Source organism: Protopterus annectens, chromosome 7.part0, assembly GCF_019279795.1.
Source record: "Protopterus annectens isolate FY-2018-M chromosome 7.part0, PAN1.0, whole genome shotgun sequence".
In the NCBI taxonomy this organism is placed as follows: Eukaryota; Metazoa; Chordata; order Ceratodontiformes; family Protopteridae; genus Protopterus; species Protopterus annectens.
Window position 1 is genome coordinate 581,886,389 of NC_056739.1, and position 22,203 is coordinate 581,908,591.

Consider the following 22,203-nt stretch of genomic DNA (forward strand, 5'->3'; position numbering starts at 1 on the left):
ATCTCCCTTTGACAAATCCAAATTGAGTAGGGTCAAGTGTTTGGAGGTTACCAATGTCTCAGTTGATAAGGTCCATGATGATTTTCTCCATGGCTTTGCAGATAAGGCTAGTCAGGCTAATAGGTCTCTAGTTCCTGGGGTCAGTCGAAGCATCGCCTTTGTACAAGGAGATAATGGTGGCCTTTTTCCATTCAGCTGGGATGAAGCCAGTGCTTAGACTATGATTGAAAGGAGTACCCAATGACGTTGCTAATTCTTATTTGAACCCATGTAGGACACAGCCTGGGATGTTATCAGGTCCAATGGATGCTGTGTTTTTGACCTTAGAGAGGGCATTCACGACCTGCTTTTTAGAGATATGGGGTATAGGACAGGTAGTAGGGATGTCTTGGGAAAAGTGTGGCAAGGAAAGGGGAGCGAAGTTTTCACAGAACCTGTCAGCTAACAGATTAGCAATGTCCACAGGTTCGGTATATGTGGTATCATTAACTACCAGTTCCACACAAATCTGAGCCTTTCCTTTCAGGTTATGGATGTAACTAAAGAAGTAGTAGTTAGCTTTGGAGGACTCCACAAGGAGTCTTAGTTGCTTGTTTAAGCTAAGGAGGGAGAGTTTCTAGTTTGGAGCTCAATCCTTCTTTCTCTTAGACAACAATTTCTTCCTCTTATTGTAAAGCTTGCTAATGGCAGTTGTCCACTAGACAGGTTTGCTCTTCCTTGAGGAGCTTGTTTTGGTCCTATCAGGTACAGCTGAGTCAATGCAGCTGTTCAGGTGTTTGTATAAAGCATTTGTTTAGAAGATGGCATAGTTGCCAGTTCTATCTGAGGGAGGAGGTGCAGTGAAGCTATTAATACCATCCCGTAAGAGGTCATAATCTGCTTTGGAGATGTTTTTTAGTTTAGTTTGTGCTACAGGGGGAGTCAGGTGTGATAGTAACTTCAGAGGAGACTGATTTATGATCAGATCTCCCCAGGGAAGACCTCACAATGGTGGTGCTACAGTGGTCCCCCATATTGGTAAGTACCAGATCCAGGATGTTGGCACCCCTTGTGGGGTGTCAACTAGCTGGTACAGGGCATTGGAGTTAATGATGTCGAGGAACCTTTGGGCAAGTGAGTGTGTGTAGCTGTATGCAGGTGTATGCAGCTGTGCAATTGTGCTGTACTGTACTATTTTGTGTAGCTATATGCAGGTTGTCTAACAAACCATTATTCTGTACTTAAGTAACTGAATCCACATATTAACATATCACTATTGTAATTAAAGTTGTTACCTTAAATAAAATATATGATATTTGTATAAATGCCGCCTTGGGCCTCTGCTGAAAATAAGCCATAAGTCTAGTAAGAATAACCCAGTCATCAAAACCAATAAATAAATAATCTACATTTGAAGTGGTATATTGTGCAAGCAAAGATAATTTCCAGATGTACCAATCAATACAAATAAAATGTTGTGTAAACATTAACAATCTTGAATCATTTCAATGGTCACCCAGCATAATTTTATTTATTTATTTATTTATTACATTGGTTAACCAGGAAATGTCCAAAAGGGCCAGGAGCCCATTTTAAGCAGAGGCCTGGGGAGAAAAGCTCCAAAACAGTATAAGACTTAACAGTAATACTAACAATGATAATAATTAAACAAAAATAGAAAATACAAACTTGAAATACAAGTGTGCACATAAGCATACAGTGAAGCATTAACATCATTAATAAAACTTGAAATGTGGATACAGTTACAGATTCTACAACTACTTCTAGATCAGGCAGAGACTGGATAGGGATTACTGAGGGAAAGAAATATATCAATAAATAAAAGGATAACATATGTTCTTCAAAATACCTGGGAAAAATAGTTGTAATTAGCCTAAAACTGAGTTATTGGAAATGTAGGATGAAGTCTGAAATGGATGCAGCTCAGGCAACAAAACTGCACGTATTGTTTATCATCCAATTTACATCATCAGAATGTCTAGCACTTAGTTTCATTCCTGATTTCCTTTATTCTTGATGAATCCTCATGGCTTATCCTCAACCATAAACCTCTGCTGACCATCAATACCACTTGTCTCTGTACTTACCAGAAGCTTGAAGTCATCCCTTATATCTGACTTCCCATCCTGCTTTGTTTCATTAACTGCACTATTATTGTCCACAACTTCTTTTACCTCCATCTTCACCCAGACTCCATCGCCATTATTGATACCTTGGTCAGGAATGTTTTTCTTCTCTGTGAGGGCCCTCACATTCTGCATGCATCCAATGCCTACCAGATTTTCTTCTTTTGCCTTTTCCTACCTGCCACAAAGGAGCAAAACTCCAAGTTCCCTGCTGAAAGGGTAAGACCTTCTCTGACTAGTATTCTCTTCTTCATGCCCATGTTCTGATAAAATCCTGAAATTATTACCATCTTTCTTATGCCTGTTCTTGAGACTGCATACCAACTCAGTCACATGTCAACGCCTGTAACTTGTACATTTTTATTGTCAATATTAGGGTTATCCTTTCCACCTCCCCCCCCAGCAGTGTCCTTTAGACTGAATGTTATCCCATCTTGAATATTACCATGCTGCAGTCTACTTTGGTGACCCTGTCTCTTCTGTATACCCTGAATGTGGGCATCACACTCTCCCAGATTGTGCCTGGCACAGGCCCCATTTCTCCTATTCATTTAATGCCTCTATTAATGAGTACAGCACACAATAAAAACACCTGGCAGATGGGACAATGGATTAAGCAGCCCATAACAAGCTGTTTGCTGTGGTTCAATGAAGCAAGGTTTGATTCCCTCAGCCTCCACTGCCTAAGTGTGTGACTCTGAGTAAGTCATTTAACCAGACAGTGCTCCTGGGCTGAGTCTGGAAATGATTCATGGAGATAAGTGCTCTACCCCAGTAAACAAATACAAATAAAATAAATGACTAATTTTCATATTGCAGTAACTGTCATTGTACAGCTTCTCTTTCAACTAGCCCTAACCTTCCTTTTTGCACTTGATTGCTTCTTGCAGACTTTTTTCAGTACCTGCACCTAGAAATAGATTTCTATATCCCATACAAGTATACAGAATGCAGACTGTCCATGATACAGAAGAAAAGTGTTTTTGCTCCAAGATGCCACAGCCCTTAGGATGATTAAACAAGGGCAGGGTATAGTTGGCAAAAACTCTGAACAGGAGTCATAGGTCATTGTAACTCACAAAGAAAACAATTTAAAAATATGCAAATGTTTTAAAGGCTAATTTTTTATCACCGAAAGAGCAACTGCACTAGTTTTATTTGCACTGCTATTATAAACTCCTAGAACCTTCTATGCATGTCCCATCGGGACTAATAACTGTTATGTCAGTTCTGTCCCCTTTCCAACCACTAAACCTTTAGAAAGCCATAGGAGAATATTTTATCGTGAAACAGGTGACCCTTTTAAACAGTGGTGAGTGCGCAGGAGGATCTCCATTTACATTAGCACATAAAGGTACATGGGATAGCTGCAAAAAGGGTGGTAAAGTAAGGAAATACAACTAGAATTAGTAGAAATACTTGGATGAATTTGATGGATTAAATGTATTCTACTGTTAATAGCTGGGTATACTCATACGTAAATAAGATATTCAGATACTTAACTTTAGACCTAGGTGTTAGCCTCAGGTATGTAGGACAGGCACTGAGGAATGAGTGCTGGCAATGCTCAGACAGTTATATGATTAGCTGAATTTAAGTCTCCTCATGGTTCCTCCAGACTGGCCCTCAGTGCAGTCCATGTGGATCTATACTGGCCTTACATGCACTCCAGCCATCAGTGGACAATTTCCCCACAAAGATATTTTTGTAAATCTGACCACTAGCTTTGTCACATCAGATGTTACCTACTTTGGAAAAATAGCAGGAATTGGTGTCACAAGCTAATGTCATTAAACCTACCATCACCTGTCCTCCCCACAAAAAATACACAAGAGGAATATCTGGTCTGATCTTAAGTCCCTGCTTTCCACACAAAGAAGAGACTTCTTGTTGGAGTTCTCAGTTATCCCATCCTCACAGGTGTCTCTTTTTTTAAACACCTTTATTGAATTATTACTTGTGACATAGGCAAACTTACATTTATATAAAAGTAGTCAAACCATACTAACAAGTTCACAGTTACAAACATTATAGGATATATCTAAGCAGCATTACATAAATTATTCAATTCCTGTCTTCTCTTAAACCTCATGATCTAAAATAGTTACTGGATGTGTAGCAAAGTTCTCAGTTAAATGAACATGTTCCTGAGAAATGTAACTTCTATCAAGTCTAGCCCAGTTATTGTACCTTAGGGGATAGTATGTAAATTCTCTCCAAATTCCTACTATTGAATTCACATCTTTCATACCAAATATTTTCATAAATTTTCATAAAATTGTTCAGAAATCTACACCCTTTTGTTATATTTTCCTTCTAGGCCCCTGATACATCCTTATTGTTGCAAATCATATTCTAGTCCCTACCTATAAGATGACTATTTCTCCCAAAATTCTTTAAAGCTCCAAAATACTCTTGTTTTCTTTTGTCTCTGATATTTTGCAGAATCCTTTCTTTATCAAATTCACATGCTCATTTCTTTCCAAATATGTCTTCTGTAGTATTACTATTTGCACTTTGCATTTCTTAATATAATTAATTATTCTTTCCTTTTGTCTAAATTTGTGAGACCATTGACATTCCAAGATAATATGGAAAGTGTTGCCATTATGCTAAGAAGTTTATATATTATATATGGCAATTATATATGGCAGCTTTTGAAATGTCTAATCCCAGCTTTTGTAATTAATGCACCCATTAATGTTTGTCAGGTTATTCCTTTATACAGTATTTTTTCTTATCATCAACATTGGAAACTATGTCACATTTTACAAGACTTTTTGTTTTAATAAAAGCCACAAACAAAAAGCCAACACCTCCCCCCAAACATCCTTAGAACATATTAACTTATTACAAACACACATAACTATGTACATCTTCAAATAATGAAGTTTAACCTTCCTAATAAAAATATTTGTGCCAAACAGACAGCTGCTAATACAGGCCCTAGTTAAATAAAAATTGAGATTATCAGTTATCTATGCTAAGACGCATGTTACTGCCAGTGCTTTTACATACACTACTTGGTGTTTGTTCTCCCCCCCCCACCCGATGTGAAAACTATCACACAAGAACAACCAAAACACTTTACTACAAAATATACAATTTATATTGTGAAAATACTCAGAGAAACACTGCCAAGAAAAAAATGTTTTACCCACAGTTATCCCTTTCCTTCCTCTTCCCCAGAGTACCCAAAAAATTAATGACAAGAAAAATTTCTTTCAGTTTCAGACAACTTTAACAAAGTCAACAAAAAGGCCACTCTTTTCACTTGTTCTTATACAGCCATATTTCACAAATGTGATCGATACTCTCTAGTCTCACATTTATTCACTAATTTCCTTGTTGCTGGTCTTCTTGCTGTTCATCTCCACCTCACAACTCCAAATTCCAGTTCAGTTCCACAGTGATCCCAATTATTCTGGTCAGCTCCAGTACCTTCCTCTGTCTCTCTCTCAAATATTTTCCCTTGGAACAGTGAAAAAAGGCTTAGCTGCAAATGTCTTTCCATGTGCTTTATTACCAGAAGAATGAGAAGCAGAAATCTCTTCTGCTTGATGGGTCATTTTTTGTTGGGGAAACTTTTGCATTTCATCCTTAGTCTGTTCTACAACAAGAAAAAATGAATTTGAACCCCCTGGAAAACATATTCTGAAGACAACTGGATACAGCAGCTTGAATCACACATCTGCCACTTGACATTCCCTAATTATTGAAATAAATTTGTTTCTCTTCTGCCCAATCTACAGTGAATAATAATTTTCCATAAACATTATACTGTCTCTAGCTTTTAATACTTTGCCCTTTTGCCACAGTTTTGTCAGGATCAACTCCTTTTGCTGGTATGTATACATCTTTACTAGTACATGTCTTGGCTGCTTTCCCATGGCCATAATTGGAGCAGTCACATAGTGTGCCCTTTCAATTAACAGCTCCTGATGTGCAATAGCAGTCCAGTTGCTTATTTGTGCCTTCTAATTTCTCTGGTACAACAGCAAAATCTCAGATTTTCCCTATGTGTGCTGTCCTCTAATTTTGCCATTTTTTGAAACATCTCTTCCTGAGCAGTCTCATACACAGCCAGTCTCTTCTACATTTCAGCCTCTAATTTTTGCATTTTTATCAGTTCATCTATCTGTTTAGAGCTTCTTCCATTTTCCAGCCTTTTGTCATTTGAACTGATATACTCCTTCAGTGTTTCATTTATTTTAATCAGCTCTGAGTGCATTTGACTTTTCCCCTCTAGATTACTGAAAGTCATATTTTGCACCAAAGCTTGAGCTTGAACTGTTTTTTGCTGAACAATTGCATGCTTCTTCCCAGTCAGTGTTTGCTTTTCACCTTTTCTAGTTGATTTTCTTTCATGCTCTTTGTTTCTTCTTTTCAGGCACCCAGGCAGTTTGCTTACTAGCCAGCAACTGAATTTTAGTCAAATTGACAGTATCTCTAGCTGAAGTTTCTCAGTGTGCGGCTATCTTGGAAGTCTCCCTCACAGGTGTCTCTTGATATTTTTGAGCCATGACCAAATCCAGATCATCAGTATTAAATGTGGAAACCTTTCTCTTGCACTATAATCTAGTTCTAGACTAAAATATAATTTTAATTCTAGTTTATTTAATCACACTTTAATCTCTAATAATAGAATGGAACAATCTTATCTGAAACTAACCTGCAGTTTGTAATATATCATTACCTGAACTAACATATATTGCCAAATGAGATTTTTTAACATAATTCTATAATTATTTATTTATTGATATTTGTTAACCGGGTTAGTCCAACTGAGCTAGGGTCCCATTTTCAGTGGAGACCTGAGAAGAAAAGCTCCAGAAATAATACAAGTAATTATGATATTTACAAAATATTAAAGTAGGGTCACAGAAATATAGTACAAGTAAAATATTTGTGCACAGCAGTACAATGCATAGGTAAAATAAGTTAACAAGTACAATTTCCAAAAATTGAGAACAGCGATATATAGCATAGGTCAAATAACAATTAAAAGGTTTAGAGAATATTACATTAAGGAGTACAGTATGAATATTAGAGCAAGTAAGAGGAAAAAGAGTTGACAGGGAAAAGCAGATGAGAAGAGAAGAGACTAGTTCAAGTGGGGGTGTGACAAGGACATGACCAAGTCTTCAGGAGAAAAGGTTTAAGGTATTTATGCTAAGTGCTTCTTATGTTGAGAGGGAGTGAGTTCCAAGCATGGGCTACAGAGTATTTCTAAAGGGTCTTACCAATGTTTTTGTTGGGTTTGTATAACTGAAGGAGGTGTTTATTGGCAGCACAGAGGTGACAAGGGGGGTTATAGAAGGAAACTAAATTGGAGATGGAGGGACAGGATGAGGGTTCATATAAGATAGAGTGTGCAATATGTAGCTGGGGTACAAGTAGCTGTTTGGAGAATTCTGACCATTAGAGTGACTTAAGGGCAAGACAGTGGTGAGATTTGTAAGGAAGGTTAGCGACAAATATGGCAATTTTGTTATAAGTTTGCTCTAGTCTAGTGATAAGAGATGTTTAAACATTAGCAAGGACAGGGGCAGCATAAAGAAGCCAGGGTAGGAGTAGGGCCTAAGTAAGGGAGGGTTTGAAGGAGGGTGACAGAAATTTTGCTTACGAAAGAGAAGTCCACGTTTCTGGTAGGTCTTTTTATACTTTGTTGAATATGAATATCAAATTTTAATTCATCGTCAATGATAACTCCAAGTAGTTAAGTATGGGGTTCAGGTTTAATTATGGTGTTGTTGAGAGAGGATATAGAGAAAGAGGCTTTGTGCTAGACAAGTGTTTTAGAGAGGAAGAGAAGGAGGTTTTTTTTTTTTTTTGGATTTAATATGAGTTGGTTATCAGAGAGCCAGGTTTCAACAGAGAAAAAGTTTTGTTGAGTGAGAGCTAGTAGATCAGGAATGTTGTGGACAGAGGGTGGAGTCATCAGGGTAGTGTAGAAATGTAGAGAGGTTAGTAGCAGACTGAAGTTTATTAGTGAATATATTAAATAAGGAGGGGGGCACAGAATTGATCCTTAGGGAACTCCAGTATTAACAGGGAGGAATGGAGAGAGGACAGTTTGCCAGCGACAGATTGTTGCCTACCAGAGAGATAGCTAGAGAACCAGTTGATGATGAAGGTAGAAAGATGAAGGTCTGAGAGTTTAGTTAGAAGTTTAGAATGACAGACAGTATCAAAGGCCTTAGAAAGATCAAGGAAAAGACTGGAAATGAGGAGGTTATTGTCACAGGCTTCAGCTATTACTTGGATAAATGACAGTAATGCAGTAGAAGTGCAATGGTGGGGTCTAAAGCCATGTTGGGTAAGAGTGAGGAGACTGTTATCGAGAAGGTGTTTGAGTAGCTGAACATGGATACACTTTTCCAAGATTTTGGATAGAGGAGACAGGATAGCAATTTGTCTAAAGTTATAGGGATCTGTAGAGTTGCCGTCTTTGTGAGGAGGGATAGTATAGAATGATTTCCAAAGGTCAGGGACCAGGGCTTCTGAGATGAAATGGTTAATAAGAATAGAAACAGAGTAGGTGATGAATTGTGCAGCTATTTTTATGAATGAGGGGGTGGTTGGTTTGCTGAGGGACAGCAGGGTTTAAGTTTCTTAAGGAGAGATTTAATTGTAGTAATTAGGACTGGTTGGAAAGAAAAAAAGCATTGGGGAGAGTTTTGTTATGGGGTAGTGGAGGTGTTGAGTGAGTTGTACTGCTTTGTGTATTAAATTTGAGGTTTTGAATCATTTCTATGAAATAGTTGTTAATGAGGGAGGCAGTTTCAGAAGCAGTGTTGTTTGGAAAGGGGTTGGGAGTAGTGGGGTTACCAGGGTGGAGTAGGTTGTAGATGGTGGTCCAGAATATGTGTGGATTTTTGTGTGAGCTACTTTGGTTAGAGGAAAAAAGCTCTCTTGTCTTTGTTGACAAGTTTTTAGCCAGGTTTCTGAGCTCTCTGTATGTCTGCAGTAAGAGAGGGGACTTGTTTTTAACCCAGGCTTTCCAGGAAAAATCTCTTTTGTGCATGTTTGAGCAGGTTTGTTTCATTAAGCCAGGGGGTGTAGTTGAATTTGATTCTGATTTTTCTGGATGGAGCAACAGAATCAAGTGTGTCAATGAAAATCTTACTGAAGGAATTTACTGCCTCATTGAGAGGGAGGTGATAGAGAAAGGACCAATTAATGCCAGATAGTTTGGAGTTAAAAGTGTATGGGTCAAAGTGGGTAAGGTTTCAGCATGCCCTGTAAGTAGGGTCTTTAGGTGAGTGTTGGGTGAATCTGTGTATGAAGGTTGGAGAGTGGTCACTCAATGAGTTGGGAAGTATACCAGGATTATGATAGAGGTGAGGAACTGTAGTAAGGATCCAGTCAAGGATGGGTCAGGATGAGGAATTTTTGTTAATTCTAGTTGGAGTAGAGATGTGTTGGTGAAAACCATGAAGGTTAAGACTATGGGTAGGGGATGAGGGGGACAGTTTAGTCCAGTCTATATTAGTCTCTACAAGTATCATAGTTTCGTAAGGGATATGGTGAGTAATCCAGGCCAGGAATTTCTCTAGAATGGGTATATAATCAACATGTGGAATGTATATAGAGACTATGGCATTTTTTTTGTGAGGGTTGAAGTGACAATTTACGATGAGTATTTCAGCAGGTGAGACACAGGGAAAAGAGAAGGAGACCGGGGACAGGTTAAGTATCTCAGAGTAGAGGATAGCAACCCCTCCTCCCCATTTATTGGTTCTATCTATTATCTGGTTAAATTGTGCTATTTATATACTTCAGAGACTATGACTTGCATTTAAATCCTGTGAGGAGATGGGTTTGTATATGGAAGTAAAGAATGTGGTTTAGGTTTAATTAATCAAATTCTGCATGCTGCTTCTATGAATTTATATAACATGTTAGTTGAAAAAGTTGAGAAAAACAGGTTGAGGGGCTTTGACTGTACAAAATATGAAGAATGATGGAAAAAGGAAGGTAGATTTAAAAGGAAAGGAAGATCTGAAATTGAAGAGATTCTGGAATATCAAAATAAAATTCGGATGTAAAAATACATTAAGTTCTAGAAATGTTTGGTATAATGACATTAATAAAAAGTGTTATGGGGTAAACCCTTGTGAATCATTAAGTGGGGATGTTATTAAAGCTGTGAAAGAAAGAAAAAAACAATATATCAGTGCAAAGATATTTTTTGTACAGATTAAGAATAAATAAATTACCTTTAAGGGGTAATATGTTATATAAAATAATGTTGCAAAGGTTTTGTTTGTTTTGTAAAGGAATAGAAACTACAGAACATGCTATTTTGGTGGTAAAAGGGTAAAGAAATTCTGGAAAATGTTTTTTGAGGTATTTGATTTGGGATGCATAAATTGGAGGATGTAAATATGAATATGATTTTGTAAAGGTATTATGGGGATAAAGTCAATAAATTGATAAAAAGGATAAAGTGTTGTTTGGAGTTATATGAAATATTTGGGAGGTCAGATTAAAAATGTTTTATTTAATAGCAATGGAGTTTGGCTGAAATATTAAGTAGAATAAGGTTTTGGATATGGCAAAAAGAGTGAGAGGTAATTAAGTTTAAAATGTTAATGGAATCATTATTGCTTTTTTTCATGTCATATTGAAGTGGTGTTTTGTGTAACACTGTATGAGCTGGTAAATATGTAATTAGTGTAAATACTTTAAATAGTGTAAAATAAAGAACCCCTTATTCTTTTTGATAGGTTCTGTGGGATGTCAATTAGTGAGGAAGGTAGTGATTCTGTGTCATTCATGAAAACTAGCATTTGTGTCTGGGGATTTACCTAATGAAGAAAGTATCTATATGTCTGCCTGCCTATCTATCTATACCTCTAACATTTATTCTGTTCTGATTTCTGTAGACAGGTATATATTCCTTTAAAAACACTACTAGATAGTTGGCAAGCTGTGTAGTTGTGGTCTACATAAACACACAGAAACAAAGGGTCTATATTATAACAGCGAAATAGCGAATGCTGTATAATCAACCCTAAAATATCAAAATGGGAAAATGCCGAACACACGGAACAGCAATGTTTTTCCCCAGAGAAAAAAATCACAGCTCCGTAAAAAAATAAATCAATTAAAAAAAACTCAAACACAAAATAAAGTAGACGATGTGGTAGGCTGTGCCCCCACACACCCCCCTACTTAATTAAATATACCAACTCTGAGATCACACCACAGTGGAGGAAATGGCAAAGTCCCGAAAACAGCCCAGTGATTTTTTTCCTGGGAAAATAAATCGCTGTTCTGTGCATTCGGGATTTCGCCGTTTCAATTAAAAAGGTTTGATTAAACAGTGTTCGCTATTTTAAGCATTTGCTGATTTAATAGGGAACCGAAACAAACACACACACACACACACACACACACACACACACACACACACACACACACACACACACACACACACACACACACACACACACACAGAGTTCTAAACTTTGTTTTTAATATACTTTTTTTCTACACCCACACCCACACACATGCACACACGCACACATGCACACACGCACACATGCACACACACACACACACACACACACACACACACACACACACACACACACACACACACACACACACACACACTTACAGCAGCCTTTCAAGCAAAGCAAGCAGTAAGTATTATACCATGCCATAAATACATGAAAAAAAAAACTCTGTATAGAGGTATATTTGTTTCTTGGCCTCTGCTCTACCTGTCTGCTGCATTGCAGAACAATGATTCATACTGGTCTCATAAATCATCATCCCATAATAAAAACTGTTGACTTTTTTTGGTTAAAAATCATTGACCTAAAATCATTGTGTCACAAGAAAACTTCAGAGTTATCCCATGTTTAAGAAGCATAGTACCATCGGAAGACAGCAGAGTTATATCAGACCTAAAAAATGTAATATTATAACAAGACTGTTGGGTTACCTCAAGCTCAAAAAGTGCCATTCTCTAATAAGAGTCATTGCTAGCTCAAAACCAATGTCCCATGATAAGTTTATTGAGTTTCATCTAACTCGTCCTCTTGCAATCTAATATAACATTTTATTAGTATTAAAACAGGTGATGATCTTATACAGGTGATGATCTTGTTTTACTAATTCACATGGCACATGTGTTGTTCTACCTGTTTGCTTTATGATTCTGTAAAATTGAAATTAAAGTTAAAATTAAAGCTGCCTTTTTCATGATGTAAATACACTTTTAAAACAGGAAAGCAAGGTATAGAGCCCCCTTGTGCTTAAAACAGTACTTTTGATATCTACTAGTGATAAAGTGATTGCTTCAAAATTCACATTAAACCAGTATTTCTGCTACTGAGTAGTTGTGAGGTAATTATATCTGAGTTGTGAATCTTGATCCTTAACTTTCTTGCCTCAAATTGTCTAAAGGAGAGTCCGCCTTATAAAGGAATTTGTTACTTAGGTATTACTTGGTTAATCCATGATATGAATGCATTTCAGTATCTTAAAAAATGGCATTATATTGGACAGGAAAGGAAATATTTTTGTCTCTGAATGCAAAGCATAGACCTATGACAGAGATGAGTGCACAACTGTATGCAGAAGACAATGGACTTAGAAAGTTTTGAAAAATGACCAAGTGTGTACCATCACACACATTCTAAAAGATTAGAAGTAAGTGTATGAAGTGTGTGTGTGTGTGTGTGTGTGTGTGTGTGTGTGTGTGTGTGTGTGTGTGTGTGTGTGTCTGTGTGTGTCTGTGTGTGTGTGTATGTTACAAAACGCTTTTTCTTTTGAAGCACAACTGCTGTTTCAGTCCCGGTTTCATAAGAGCATACAATAATTATATGATTCCAAAGCATACTGAGTTTGTCATTCTGAAACAAAGGTTAAATGGACATATTTGCTGTGAAAAGAATGTCAGAAAAACAGAACAACTAAATGGCTGCAGATGATACACAGCAATATAAGGTCATATCTCTAAGATCAGTGATATAGTCTACAAATAGCTTAGGAATACATACACGCCTACACACACACACACACACACACACACACACACACACACACACACACACACACACACACACACACACACACACACACACACACACACACACACATAATCTCTTTGCCTCTCAGCGGCTACAGAATTCAGATTCAATAAGCTGTTATAATTTCAAATAACAACAGCTCCACAATATTATCCCCATGCAATTGTACCACTGCATATAAATCTGAATTTCAATGGGAAGGTAGACATAATTCCAGTGACAGAAAACCTCTATATTGGAATAAATTGCTACAAATCTTCCAACTTGTTAGAACTAAAGGAGGAGTAATCTAGTGTAGTATGGAGACCCCCCAGCAACTGTAAAGCTAGCACGAAATGGAATGGAAGGTTTAAAAACTGATGTCATGTGCATCATCTTAGAGTTCCAGAGTAATGACCAATGGGTTGTGCAAAGCCTTTCTCTGAGCTAAAGGATACATTGGCAGAACAAATTCTTTCTGGGCTACTCAAATATATAAATGGACCTGAAGATACCTAGATTGCCCAGGTAAGTTAGTTTCAACAATGGAATAGGAGGATACACTGCAAAATAAGGAGAAGGAAGAAGCCATTACTGGACAGCTGTTGAACAAACTAGAACAGTTCCACTTATAGCTTCAGTGTTTTAGAAAATGAGTTAGCATTCCAAAAGTCTTGGTTTAAAAGTCCAGCTTCAATAATAAATAGCTTGCACCTGCAAACCAACCTTGTAAGAAGGCAGCAAGACAAAAGATAAGGAAAGTCAGGCAGAAAAAGCCATGCTGAAACCTGGACATTTGCTAGTCAATAGGGAAGGAAACAGTAACCATGTGGTGTCTCCATTATAATAATTTTTACAAAGTAAGAAACTTCCATTATATTAACATCACCTTACTGCTCCTGTACAATGAATAATTGGTCTTAGAAAACAGTGAAAGGCCAACAAGAGTTAGTATTGCATGTCATGCCAGGGATCATCTCCAAATGTAGACAAAGAGTGGCTAAAGCTAAAGCAGACAGAGTGCTACTCTGAAAGTCTGTAGCATTTTGTAAACAGAGACGGTAGTACCCAACTAGCTACAGGGTACATTTCCTAGATGGTGCTAAAGTTACATTTCAGTCAGGGTGTACACACTATCCTGTTGGCATGCATTGTGATGTTCTTGGGAGAAATATGACTGGATAGCAAGTCTCTTTGACACCTTTAAGAATCTTAGACATTTGAATGTGAACCAGGAAGGCATCCTTGAATGATTCTAGTTGTGACATCAATCACTGCCTCCTAAAATTTGTATTGAAGCTAGACATCCCATAGGACTATTCTTATTAAGGAACTGAAGGAAAGCTGCAACACTAGGAACGTAATTACGAAAAACATTGTTGTACTGAAGCCATCACTGGGAAAGCCTCCACTTTCTGGCACATTCTTTGTCAATGAAGTTTTTTCTGAATTGCAACTTTGCATGTATAACTACTGTGTCACAGCCCTTGTTCAGCAATCATTACTATTTAAATATCATACTGACAGGTGGAAGGCTGAAGATGATAGTGGTGTACAAGGTCTTAGAACAGGAGGTCTATTCAAGCAGGTAGAGTCTGTGATTGAGAAATTATTGTGTATGTTTGTTTACTGAGTCTCACTGTCTCCTAGGCCACTGCGAGATGATGAAGGTCATCCATGCCTTTTCCTTGCTAAACTTCTTTAGATCCTGTAGCAGGAGGACAGTAGGGGAAAATATTTGTGATTTGGAATAACTGCACCATCCATGACTATGGTATGTGGAGTATAATATAGTTGAAGGTTTGTGTGAAGCCAGTCTTGTAAGATGCCCACATTGTGTTTAAGAATAGAAGCATGCCATAATGAAGAGACCAATTTCTAGGGTTTTGCTGTTCCCTTCTGAGCCAGTAACCCTGTACAAAGTTGTGATACCATGGAAAAGACTGAAGACAAACATCATGGCTCTCCAGGTCTCTAGTAGACGTCAGCCACTCTTATTTTCCCACCCCAAGTTCCTTAGGTATGACACCACATCAGAATTCTGTGTAGGACACACATTATTTTCACATTGATGAGTGTGAAAAATGATGAAGGTTTTAGTGTACTGGTGTCTTTTCCAAAATTTAACAAAGTTCACTAAATCAGAAGGTCCCTGACACTGCTACCTAGCATGAAAGAGAGGCCTCAATATGAAGAAAAGTTTCTTCTGGGTTTTCCAGCTTCCTGTCCCACAAAAATATTTCACTATTTGACTCTCCAGGAAATCTGACTTCTTCCACAGGAAGAGTAGGATACTAGTGCTGAAGGGACTCTGGATGGATTTTACTCCATTTTAGTGGCATTTAGGTGGAAAAAGTAGATGTTGCAGATGGTGCATATAGCCAGGTCTATGTCTGAAGTAAGGACTCTGAGGAGTTGGATGATGTCCTAGATGTAAAGATCTAAACACCTTCATGTGAAACATATATTATGTGCTGGATCATGTGCAGCTACACAAAAGCTTGATATTTGATTTTACAGATCAGATTTCCTGTTGCTTGGTGGTCTCAACAGATCTCAGATGACTTTTTTTTTCAAAATGTTTTTATTAATTTTATAACACAATAACTTTACAGTATAGTAACAAGAAAAACAAATTAACTATATACAATGTGCATAACAACTATAAAAGCAATATACATGGGAGAACACTTACTATTTCTCTAACAGATTAGATAATTCTGTCCAAGCAATTAAATGATGAGTTGTGTTGTTAGCCCTTGCTTTTATAGTAGCAATCTTATTCTTACAAATGTATTTCACAAGATGAAAAAACTCAACTTTAAAGACAGGAGTAGATTGGGATTTCCAATTTTTAGTAAAAATTTTCCTTGCTATAGAGAGGACAGACAATAGGTTCATAGGTAGGTACTTGGCTATCGGCCCTGGGGCCTATACAAGCCCAGCCAAAAAGGTACCCTGGCTTTTGCCACCCAAGAAAATTATTTTCCTGTGCTACTGTCGAGCAGATCCACAGAGGTGATCCCCGGGGTGAATTTCCTATAGGTTCATAGGTAGGTACTAGGCTATAGGCCCTGGGGCCTATACAAGCCCAGCCAAAATGTTTGTTTTTTAGGAGTGACTTCTGGAACATTGAAAAGGATAAGGGAGACAGAAATTATACAGTTGTCATTCCACAGAGCTTTACAAAGATGTTTAAAGTCTAACCAAAATGGGGAAATTATTTTGCAATTAACAACCATGTGTATCCAGTCAACATCAGGGTGTCTGCATCTCCAGCATTTAATTTCATCTTTCTTGTATATTATTGCTAGTTTATGTGAAGTGAAAAACATCTATGTAATTATTTCCATGGGTATATATGCCAGAACAGGGAAGATGCAGATTCCATCACTGACTGTAAACAAAGTTTTTTTTTATCTTTTTCTAAGAATACTTGCCTATTAACTTCACTTGAATAATTTCAAAAAGAAACATCTGTTTTGCTAAAATATTTTCTGATAATTTTATAAATAATGGGTCTATATTAGATCATTGAAATGGCTCATATTCAATACTGTAACATCGAACTACAAACCCGAACCCTAACAATATCAAAACCTCTGAACAGTGAATTTTTTCCCAGGGAAAAATTCTCTGTTCCGAGAAACACACACATACACCACAAGCACACAAAAAAGCAGCAGTCCACACACATACACTTAAAAGCTACATCTAACCTTACACTACACTGCACATACACTATCTATCCACTTACCTTAACCCAGACCCTAAACCTAAGGTCCGTCACTATCGCACACTCACCTCACCCGTGCCCTAACCCTAACTCACTTAACCCGCCCCTAACCCCAAATTCTCACTATCGCACGCTCACCTCATCTGCGCCCTAACCCTAACTCACTTAATCCTCCCCTAACCCCAAATTCTCACTATTGCACAATCACCTCACCTGCGCCCTAACCCTAACTCACTTAACCCGCCCCTAACCCTAACATCTGTCACAATTGCACACTTATCTGACCCACGCCCTAACCCTAACTCACCCAACCCATGCCCTAACCCGAACGTCTGCACAATCACACACTTACCTTAACCCAACCCATAACTTTCCACCGCATCGCTGAAAACAGTGAAGCCAAAGCAACGGCCAACCAAATTCTTTCCTTAGGAAAGAATTTGGTTTTGTGCAGCTTCACTGTTTTCAGCATTTGAGATATTGCGTTCGATATTAGATCATTCGAAATTCAGCCATTGCGATGATCTAATATAGACCCATAAATAACATATATGTATGGTGTTCTTGGGTGAGCTATTAATAATTGTTGAGATAAAATCCAAAATTTTTAAGTTACTGTTATTGTGTGCTTCTAATGAGGGTACGAGCTTAGTATGTATAAAAACCTTGCAAGTTTGGATGTCCAGCCAATTGCAATTTTGAAAACTATATCTGCTGATCAAATAGTCTGCCAAACTTATTTTATTAGCTGAGCAAAATGGTTCCAATATAATAGGTCACCCTTCTTAAATTCTAACATTTTCTAAGTATCAAAAGATAAATATTAATTTGTGTAAGCAGTAGAAAACATAATTATTAATAAAATCTTAATTAATGAATTAATTAATTAATTAGAAAACATAAGCTTTTTAAACAGCAATATTTGGTTTATAAGAGGTGTGAGAACAAGTTTTGACCTTTTGCTTTGAATGCATATTTTTAAAATCCATATAAAGATGTTTGTATGTATTTGAGTATATGGTTCAAGCAATGTCCTATTACTATTTAGAAGTAAAGTTTTGTGTATTGATTTCCAATATGATGTATAAGAAGTATTATTCCAAAGCAACACTATGTTAATAAATTTGGAGTTTAAATAAAAATCAATATTTGGAAACCCTATACCTCCTTAATCCCAGCTTGTGGTGTGCCAGAGAAGAGAAATTCTTATTTTTTGTAGGATACCAAAGGAAGTTGAGTACTAAGTTAATTTTCTGTTTAATTTTGACAGGTGGGGGAATTATTAGAGCTTGGCCAATGAATAATATTTTAGATAACAGTATCATTTTGATTAAAGTTACTCTGTCTTGAAATGTGAAGAAGAGTCTGTTCCAACTGTCAGTTAGTCTAGTAATTCAGTTTATAAGTTGTTGGTAATTAGATGTTGAGTGATTTTTTTATAATTAGATTCAGTAATGATACCTAGATATTTAATATGCTTGCCATCCCAATTTATGTTTCCTTTTGATCTAAGTTTCATAATAACATTTTTATTCACTAGAAGTGCCTGAGTTTTGTTGTGATTGAATTTTAGACCAGAGATGTTTGCAAAGAAGTTTAGATTATGTACGAAGTGATCTATTGAATTTTCAATATTATTAGAAGTTATTAGTAGGTCATCAGCAAACAGTTATATCTTGGGGGATAATTTGTCTGACACTTTATATCTTTTAATGTTGTCATTATTTCTAACATAATTTTATAAGAGGCTCAATAGCCAATGCAAAGAGTAATGGGGAGAGGGGGCACCCCTGTTTAGTACCCCTTAATATTTTGAATGGGCTAGATAGATAAGATCAAATCTTTACATAGGCTAAGGACTTTTCATATAGTTTTTTTACATAGGCTAAGGACTATTCATATAGTTTTTTTACTTAATCCTATAAAGTTTGGGGAGAAATTGTATTTTTGCAGAGCTTTAAACAGATATGGCCAACTTAGGGAATCAAAAGCTTTATCTATTCCTGGGATTCAATAAGCTAATTTTTCCATGCAGGAACAGTGTAGCTGCTCCTGCATGGAATATGGCCACCAGATGATCCATTAAACTACTGTTTTGATGTGCACAAGCCTGTCTACACTATTCCTGCATGGACACCACTGCATAATGCTAATTTCCTCATTTGTTGTTGAAAACCATGCGAATGAGGTGAATTAGTGATTCAACAAGCAGGCAGGTATCCATGCAAGAATAGTATTAGTTGCAGAAATGTATTCAGCTACTAGCCAAATACATTTCTGCAAAAATTACAACAGAGGCATGACAGCTCAAATAAAAGCATGTATTGTAATCTTTAGGCATGACAATGTCCAAATATATGGCCATTGGCATGAAAAAGTACTTCATTTTATAAAAATAATTTTTTTTGGCCAATCTTGGCCGTTTAAGCATAGGGCAGTGGCACGCAGATGGGATCGTGCCAAAAATACAAAAAAAAAAATTGAGAAAACTCAATTTTAAGGGAAATCTGCATTTCACCATTATAGTCTATGGCATGCAGAATCAAAACAATAGCAGGGAACAGTGGTTGTTAAGGGGAAAGGCTCTGTGGTAGTGCAGTAACTATGGACTAAGGCAGTGGGGTATGAAAATGAGGGGAAATTTACTGAATCACAAAAAGACTCAAGTGCCAAACTGTACCTAACTGTGTAGGTGCTATAAGGCAGTGGTGTGAGCAGGAGGAGCTGCAGACATGAAAAGGAGGGTGTGTCATGCTTGGTGTAAGCACATTGGAGCTTAACAGCTCCCAGATAAGCTTAGCTAAGCACAGCTAAGCAAGGGTGTGTGTCTGAGGCTTTATTGACTTATTCCATGAAATGAAGAGCATGTCTGCACCAGAGAGAGCCATTTCTTCATATTTACATTAGCTAAATAAGTTTGCATGCCACGCACCCAGTCTAAAACATAAAAAAAAAACAGAAATAGCAGGACTGTTTACATTTGAGCACCGGGTATGTGCAGCGTGCCTTGGGGCTTAAAAGGGGTGGAAATCGCAAGGGGAAAAAAAAGGAAAACAGCTGAATAAAAGCAATCAAGAACAAATTACATAGGTAGCAGGTGGAATGCATCATAGTCAGCCAATCATACAGGCAGCATCTGCAGCACAACAGTATAAACTATGCAAACACCTTACAGTCTGTTTTTTCCCCACAAACTCTGCACCATTGATGTACACATGCAGGGGAATTTTAACTGGAAAAATGTTAGGGGCTGCCATTGCTTTGATCCATCAGTACATGCTAGAGGCTGAGGGCGGTGAGGAAGATAATGCTGACAACTGCCACAGGCCAAGGAGGAGGAGAAGAATATTCAGACTCAGGGTAACTTACCAGGGGTTACATGGTCTGGAGATAGTAGAGTACTAGAGGGTGGGCAGAGACATATACTTCAGCAAATCACTGAGCTGTGCCAGCCTCAACTCAGACCTAGAGCCAACAAAGGGGAACCCATCCCAGAGGATACTAAGGTATGTGTAGCCTTAAGAATTCTAGATACAGGTAGTTTCCAAAGACCTACTGGGGACATCATGGGGATCTCACAGGCATCTGCATCCAAGGTACTCCACCAGTTCCTGGATGCCATGCTACCACATGCTGGTAAGCACATTTACTTCCCCAACACTCATGGACCAGTAATATGCATCTCTTCCACCATGTAGCAGAATACCCAGAGGTACTGGGTGTGATAGACTGCATGCATATCCACATCAAAGCACCACCCAGTAAACAGGGTAGGATCTACATAAACCACAAGGGATTCCCCTTCAACTGCCAGGTCATGTGCAATGCCCAGGGCATTATCATGAATGTGTGTGCTGGCAGCCCTAGACGTTATCATGACTCCCACATCTGGCATTTGTCACAGCTGTACCAGGCATCTGCCAGTGCATGCATCCTGTATGGCCACCTGGTGGGGGATGCTGGCTATGCACTGAAGCTGTGGATGATGACACCAATCAGAAATGCACACACACCCACGCAAGAATGCCATAATAAGGCACACACGCAAACCAGGATCGTTATAGAGCATGTGTTTGGGATGCTCAAGTCATGGTTCCACTGCCTTGACATATCTGGTGGAGCCTTGCAGTACTCTCCAGCCACATGTGCGCACACATTCATAGTATGTGCCATGCTACACAATATGATCCTGCGGAAACAGCTGAAACAGGAACAGCACGGGGAAGGGCCACACAGCCCACCACCATTGCCAAGGTCCCCACAGGCACAGAGGGACTCAGAGGAGGAGGTCCCTGAGCCTGCTCCTGTAGTCAGATGGAGGCATGCCCAGTATGCTCAGGCCTTGGCAAAGAGGCAATGCATTGGCAAAGAGGCAATGCATAGCACACACACTGATACTGTAGGGATCCCAGGGACTGACACCTCTCTCTGACTCACACACACACAGCAAAATGGATGATACACACATCACATTACCTGTAACTTACCATGTATAGGCAATGTACTGTGTCCATCCAACATAGGCGGCACTCAAGCACCATCCTCACAACTGCCGTAGGCAGAAGGTAAGTCAGTCTTCTTAACAATAAATGAATGGATTAGTATGTTTTGCTAGCATATATATGGTAATGCTGCATGCATGCAAGGGAATGGGATGGCCTACTGGGATAGCAGCAGACAACTGACAGCTATGTGGGACACCAGGAAATGTCTGCCCAAAACTGGCCTCCACACACTATGTAGTACTACCCAAGGTGGCAAATTCCACTGCAGTATATGTGTGGGGACAACTAACTGGGGGGTCATAGGTCACAGGCATGGATGTCAGTGTGGGGGTCCCATACCCATTCCTCTCCCAAACAGCAAGTCAGCTGTAGAAAACCAGAGAGAAATGTCTGGTAAAGGCACACAAATGTCGGCGATGTTGAAACACCCCCCTATAGACTCACACAGTGATAGCACAGCAGGACTCACAGTTGCAGTAAGGCTATGAAGGGTAAGAAGTCTGAAACTCAAATGTATACCATTGCAATCTGACCTGTGCTCTTTACTGATATGCATATAGTCCCCAAGACAGGGCACAATAGTATGGAAAATGGAACCAAAATGTAAAACAAATATCAGCACAGTCTGTGCAAATGTGTACAGTTGAGAGGTGTGCCCCCCCATACACCCACACAAATGCAGTAACATATATGTTTGCGTGTAAATAGCAGCATAGCACACATACATACTGAGAAAGTTGGTAGGATGAGGGGTTTGCAATACCAGGAATTGTCAGAAGAATATCTAGTCTGAAACAATAATGTCTGTA